The sequence below is a fragment of the Lytechinus variegatus genome, chromosome 6 (assembly GCF_018143015.1).
Source record: "Lytechinus variegatus isolate NC3 chromosome 6, Lvar_3.0, whole genome shotgun sequence".
NCBI classification, from domain to species: domain Eukaryota; kingdom Metazoa; phylum Echinodermata; class Echinoidea; order Temnopleuroida; family Toxopneustidae; genus Lytechinus; species Lytechinus variegatus.
The window spans coordinates 15,419,233-15,426,656 of NC_054745.1; the positions used below are offsets into that span (position 1 = coordinate 15,419,233).

The 7,424-nt window shown below is 36.9% G+C and overlaps 1 long non-coding RNA gene across 1 annotated transcript; it reads right to left on the minus strand.

The window, feature by feature from the left end:
• Positions 1 to 294: 294 nt before the first annotated feature.
• Positions 295 to 5,850, minus strand: LOC121417082. The gene is made up of 4 exons (XR_005970308.1): positions 4,552 to 5,850; positions 3,755 to 3,911; positions 1,935 to 2,060; positions 295 to 395 (listed from the first exon to the last, which is right to left on the minus strand). It is a non-coding gene; the product is annotated as an uncharacterized LOC121417082 (long non-coding RNA).
• Between the last annotated feature and the right edge of the window lie 1,574 nt (positions 5,851 to 7,424).

The following is a 7,424-nucleotide window of genomic DNA, read 5'->3' on the forward strand; positions in this document are numbered from 1 at the left end:
TAGGGAAATTGGAAAATGATTTTACCTGTGGATTCAATGTTATCAGAAACATTATTTCATACAAGCTCCTGATAAAAACCCATTTAATTATCATGAAAACCATTAAAAAATGGCAATTTATGGAATTTATATTACATGATTGACATATTGGGAGCTGCTCGCATGTCATGTCACAAATTTAAAACTTTGAAGCCTCATAACTCTGTTATTCTTTGATATTCAGCAAACTTTAATTTATTAATTTCTCTCATGGTTCTCCTTAAAACCAACTTGATGTCAGGGTGAAATTAGGTCCGGGTGAAATTAGGTCCAAGGGTGCCACTGTGCAATCACTCCCAGGTATGGAACGCGCCATTGTCAATTCCTGTTCATCTTCTTTTTCTTCATGCTCCTTCCTAAATAAAGTGCAAAACAAAGAATCGAAGGGGGTAGAAGACCAATCACACAGACATCTAGTTGGATAATCTGTATTATACCTTACATACTAAGAGCAGGGTTGGTAATACAGGAGTGGGAAATACAAGATATTTCGAAAATCATAATGACAAGGGTTCACAAAACATGACAATTACATCATTCTACCAAAAAAAAGAAATATCCAATACAATGACACTTTGGCTATATCACTGAAATTAAAGATCTAAATTGTTCTATTCTTTTTGGGCCATCATGTATAATGAAATGGGCAAGTGAATCTGGTCAACTTACGATTTTCAGCATGGGAAATCATGCAGCTCAGATTTTTTAATTGTGGTATTGTTAGCCAATATCTTCAAAGGGATGGTCAAAAGCTGAAAATATTCATGTCTTAAATACATAGAGTAGAATTCACTGAACAAAATGCCGAAAATTTCATCAAAATCGGATAACAAATAATAAAGTTATTGAAGTTTAGCAATATTTTGTGAAAACAGTCGTCATGAATATTCATTAGGTGGGCTGATGATGTCACATCTCCACTTTCTGTTTTCTTATGTTATTACATAAAACCATATTTTTTCATTATTTCATACTTGTGTGAATAATACAATGTATGTCTCCTTTATAATGAAATAAGTTGCAGCAATCAATATCTAATGCACTAAATGAAATGTCAATCCAATTTTTCTAGTTCTTGGAAGAAAAAAATTGAATAAACCTATTTTCATACAATAAAATACAAAAGAACAAGTGGAGATGTGACGTCATTAGCCCACTTAATGAATATTCATGACGACTATTTTCACAAAATATTGCTAAACTTTAAAATTCAATAACTTTGTTATCCAATTTGATGAAATTTTTGGCAGTTTGCTCAGTGAATTCTACTCTATAAATATTTTCAGCCCGGACCATCCCTTTAAGAAGGACTTCTATTGCTCCCCCCCACAAAATAAATAACATGAATCAGCGTTGATCTCATTACATTATTGAGGTAAAACCATAGGAGGTATTTTTCTGAGTTTAGAGAACTGCATTTAAGGAGATTTCAAGTCTTCGCAAGATGTGCAGTTTTGCATAGACATCCAACAACCATGACATACATGCAGAATAGGTATTGACTAAGTCATTGTGTGAACTTATTCCGTTGTTATGATTTGCGCTACAGAATTGAGATACTTAATTTAGTATCAGGATTATTAGATAGAACAAATACAGTCAGATAGCTGCCCTGAACAGATTTCAATGTTGGGGTCAAAATTTTACTTGCCCACATTAATTTTTTTTTTTTACCTTTTTGGGTAAGCAACTTAAGCACTTTGATATTTTCACTTGCCTTGGTCAAGTGAGCATGCGCTACAGTCAAACCTAAGTGCTCTCAAAGATTGCCAACAGTAACGTTCTAATATTGTTCAGGAAAATCAGAGCTTTAACCTAAATTGGCCAAAAAATAAATAAATATATAAATAAATAAATAAAAACTTTGAAAAAGTAAGATGATAATCAATACTTACTAATTGGAGATTGATGAAAGATTCAAGACTTTGAAGTACGGCACATTTAATTTGCCTCATTCCCCTTTCGTTCTGCCGATCAAAATCCCAGGAAGTACTGAAAGCCAAATTTTCTTCATTGTTGACCTGTATAAATGAAAATACGGTTTGAGCAAAGAAGTGACCGGTGCAGGGAAAACAAAATAAGAATGGGAGCAAAGAAAATAGGAAAGAAAGATGAAGGTGAGGAGATATCAGCATTTTCAAACTAAATGTGTTTGCCTGCAAGTGAGATTCAATCTTACAAGTGGAATGGGTACAAGTATATAATTGAGATATTTGAAGGTAATAAAGGGATTCACCATGGTGATTTCAGCCAAAATGTGTATCACCCATTAATATACAACAAAATCATTTTATATTCAAAAGGCTTGTTGACCCCTGCCTGTGACCTTGGAACTGGAGGTGACCTTCAAATCTCTGAAGAACATCATCTCTCTTAGATTGGTAACAATTTATGAGTGATGATAGAAATTTAAACAAACAAACAAACCAAAATCCTAACAATGAGCTCCAAAAGTTCTTCAACCCCTGCTGTAACATTTGACCTGGAGGTGACCTTCAACCCCCCCCCACTCCCCCGGGGACATCTACCATCCAAGTTTGGTAAAAAAAAATGGGCATACACTGTACATGGATCAAACGTTATGAGCTGTAATACAAAACTTGCCCTAATAGGCTTAACTTTGACCCATGCTCATCATCAGCCTGACCCATGAGGTGACCCTCATGTTTGGTAAAATTGAAATAAATTTGCATATAACCATGCTTCTCTCCAAGTTTGATTAAAAGCCTTGAGTACAAAGTTATTCATGTTATGTCAGTGTTCCCATTTGAAATTCCTGCAATGCATTACTGCTACACAATCCGGGGGGGGGGGGGGGGGGGGGGCACTCGACCCAAAAATTGGTGGGGGTGTGCCGCGGGCGAGACAAAAAACGGGGGCCTTGGAGTGGGCTAATTGTAAAAAGGAGGGTCCTCGGAACGGGCTTCAGAACTACAAATGTTTGTGAAATCGGGGGTCCTTGGAACGAGTCGCCTGCATGTGAGTGCCTTCATGCATCCCTATGGAACGGGCATACGTGCATGCAGCTAGACCGGCAGCATGGGCGGCAGGTGCGCTAGCACAGAGGCAATGGTCAGACAGCGTTCATTGCAGCGGCTGCTTTTTCAAAATTACGACTCATTGTAGCAGATCGATCGAACGGCATAACAGAAAATATGCGAAGCTTTGGAGCGGATTCCTTTTTCACGAGAAGAAAATAATATGCCTTGGAGTGGCTTTCTTTGTTCTTTTTCTTAATAGGCTAAAAATGCTATGCCTTGGAACGGAAATTTGAGTGTAAGAATGAGTGCCCCCCCCCCCTACACAATAATGCAATAATGGTGAATAATGCTGATAATGCTGTGCGCAGTGTTCAGCTGGTATTATGTTGAGAGTCAATTATCTCTCTTTAATGGCTTGTGCAACACGATAGTAAAAAAAAAGGGTCTGTGTTACTTCCTCTTCAGAAATCATTACTCTGAATTGGTGTATGTTACTGTAGAACATCACTTGCTTGTTTCGATGAGGTCCATTAACTATACTAATTATGTTGGACAGGATTCGGTGTACATAAGAACACTGATTTCACTTTAAATTGTAAGCATTGTTATTCTTACACACCTGGAGAGGAAATATCCTCTTTTGCAGTTTAAATGCTACTTGATGCAGCTTTGTAAAAGTCTTCGCACTGCTACTGTAAGTTTGAATTGAGTATAACTATAAGACTAAAACTTACTCTGCGTCATTTTCTGGTCCACTCCAGCCCCTAGGATCTTTCTATACCCTGGATTAATCTTCTCCGCAAATTCCAAAGTCTGCCTGGACAACTTTGGCCACATGGTGAAAAGGGCACCAGGAGCTGCATCAATTGTTAAATCAAAGTCTTGATCAATCTGAAAATGAAATAAGTATTTATATATAAGCTGTATAACACATAATACAATTACCAGCAATACCATGTTTTCATACATTACCGGTACATTGTAATTAAAGTCATGCTAAATATTGCTCATTAAATAAAAAAATAAAACTTATCAATGTTTGTAACAAAAACCCTAGGTCACATGCACACACTGCACAAATCAAGTAAAGTCTAGTGAGCTTTGACATTGACCTTTCTATTTCTAACCATTTATCACATTTCAATCACTATTGGAGTAATTAACCACTGGAGAAAAATACTTAGTATTTGCAAAATGAGGGGGGGGGGGGAGTTAGGTGGGGAAATTAATATCCTCCCCCCCCCCGCCAGAGATTGACATTCATGGGAAGAAGACATAACTTAATCTTTCCAATCGGATTTCAGAACAACTTTTCCACTAATCATAGAATTATGACAACTAAGATGCAACTGAATTTTTAACACTGAGGCAGAGTAAGTGATCCTATGATCTTGCACTATATTCTCAAGCAAGAAAGAGAATAATTTTGGAAATTCATAACCAAAAATGCTTCGTTCAACTTCGAACAATTAAATTTAATTTTTTTTTTCATAATGCGAATCCACTGCACTAAGTAATCAAGTTATTTTACCATTCCCAAAAGCTGTAGATATTTGTCAAGAATTTCTGCTGTGCTTGGTCGCGGGTTTCCTCTAGTCAACTCATATCTCGGTACCGAGGTTCGTCACATTAACAACAATGTTGTCAGGTGATGAGTAATATTGCATCCAGTAGGTGTCTTCTTCGTGCTCATTTTCTGCAACATTTAACTGTGATAAACATGAATCAAAGATCAAGAATAGTAACATTAATTATTACACAAGTTATCTGACTATTCTATAGAGAACTGATGGAATAAGTGGATAAATTGTAGAAATTCTCAATAAAAAATTCCCCTGTGCACAGTGGGGAATTTACATGAAGTCAACCTAAATGTAATTCCTGTATCTCAGATTCAAAATTAGTTTCTGATCATTCACAAACTGTACATACATCTGCAATTACAATGTAACATTTAGATCTGTTGCTATTTGCATGTAGGCCTGTCCTCGCTAGGCTGGCCAATAATAAGGGACTATTGGCCAAGCTAGGCCAGGATTTAGATCTAGGTTTGGACCTATAGTATAGACCTAGATTTTAATGGGGTTTAACATACACATATGTAGACGTACAAAATTGAATAAAGTTGACTAGAAATAGATCTAGCCAGGCCTACATTACACGTAGGCTATGTGCTTGAGGACGGCCCGGTCCGAGCTTGTACCGGACCCGGTACCTCGCGCATATCGCATCCGCATGCGATCATCGGCAGTGAATTATTTATGTGTGAGGATCTTCATCACAGTTCATGTAGGCTATAATTCAAATCACCAATTTTGAGACTAATACTAATAGAAGCATGGAAAGAAGTGAAACTTTGTGTAAAGATCGTGATGTTGCATGAATTTCATATTTCACCCCCATAAAATCCCACCTTTTGTCACTCAGAATATCAGATCGAGTTCATGGTCTCGAAGTTCGTGTAAGTGGAGCATGGTGTAGGCCCTAGTGGTAATTAAGTGGAGTGGATCCTGCACGAACTTCGCTCAAGGTACCATAGTCTGCGCACATGCGTATCTGCGCAATTCTAGTAGAATCTATAAGATACGCAATGCAAACTTTACACATCTAATGCATAGACAGATATTTATTGCAAAATCCGACTCACAAAGGTGGAAAAATAATGAAATTTGGGTATTTCTTATGACAGCCTCAAAATGCAGCCTTTCTCATCAAAATCTCCAAATCACGTGCAAAAGTGAATGGGTGCGCAGACTGGGGCACCATTTTTTTTTCAATCTCAAAATGACTGCCGGCCGAGCCGAGGTTTTTCCAATAAAATCATAGGCCTATATTTCTGACTTGGCGACCATCATATAGAGTTACACACGTACATGCACACAATAAAACCACTGCAACAACGGTAACAATGCATCGACTTTTGAGATTATTCATGAACATTCACTCGAAATCAAGCACTGAATTTACCTCTAAAGATTGGAACTAAATGTGGGAAGTCCCACTCCTGAAGCAGGTTTGTCACCCCCAAATCTTTCATTTTCTAAAACGGAGATTAAACACGATTTTTCCAGTGCACTGCAGCAGTCTCCGAGTCGAACATACTCAACGCCATCTTCCGACCACTAGCAAAGCACTGCGCACGCGTACGCATGCGCTTTACATGTGCCGGTATCTTGTACAACCCCCTGTTCAAGCCTTCTGTCTACGGACCTTAAACAGGTCAATTCGCCGTGTTTTATACCGATATTTATCAAAGCTTAAACATGTGCTGTTCAAAAAATTATACAGCACCTCTTATACAGCGATATTTTGTACAGCGTTTTTACTGTGTAATTACTACAAGGTGGCTCAATAAAAATTAATGCCGGCCATGATTATGCTGACTTATTTACTATAATTATACTTCCCGCTATTGTTTGCCACTTTGTCATCTTTTAATTTATTTCCCATCATGCTATTGCATTACATAGGCCTATTTTGGAATGATTTTTCTTTCTCAAATGTAATTCTTTCGTTCCTTTTCCCGCTTAATTCCTTCCTTTTTTCATTAAATTTATATTTTTCTTCGTTTTCTTTTCACTTTTCTCTTTCCTTTTCCTCCTTTCCTTCCCCTTTCCGTTTCTTTCTCCCTCCCTTTTCTCTTTTCCCGTTTTTTCATTTTCCCCGGGTGAAATCCGCCAGGGTGCAGAGTGCCCCCCCCCTGCACCCCGCCTGTACGCCACTGAAGCGGGTGAAAAGGTCAGGAAAAATTAAAAATAGATGGATTAAAAAAATCATGAAATAAGATGAAAAATTTTAAAGAAATTTATGAATTTTTATAGTGTATTATGTGTGGAATTAGTTCGAATTTAATTAGGTATCTTGAAGAACAATTTGGAGCATATATGATTATTCTTTTTTAACAAAGGGAAGGTACATCCAATGAAAAATGTAGGTTACTAAGTTTAGGACCAAGTGGATTACTCTACAACTACTACTACTACTTCTACTACTACTACTACTGCTACTACTGCTGCTGCTGCTGCTTCTACTTCAACAACTACTACTACTACTATTTCTTGTTCAACTACTACTACTACTAATATTACTACTACTACTACTACTACTACTACTACTATTACTACTACTACTACTACTACTACTACAACTACTACTAATACTCTACTACTACTACTACTACTACTACTACTACTACTACTACTACTAATACTAATACTCTACTACTACTACGACTACGACTACTACTACTACTGTACTACATCTACTACTACTACTAGTAGTAGTACTACTACTACCGTATTACTTCTACTTCTACTACTACTTCTACTAATAATAATGATGATAATAATGATAAATAGAATTGCAGATACACAACATGTAATATATATTTATTGTTTTTCTGTT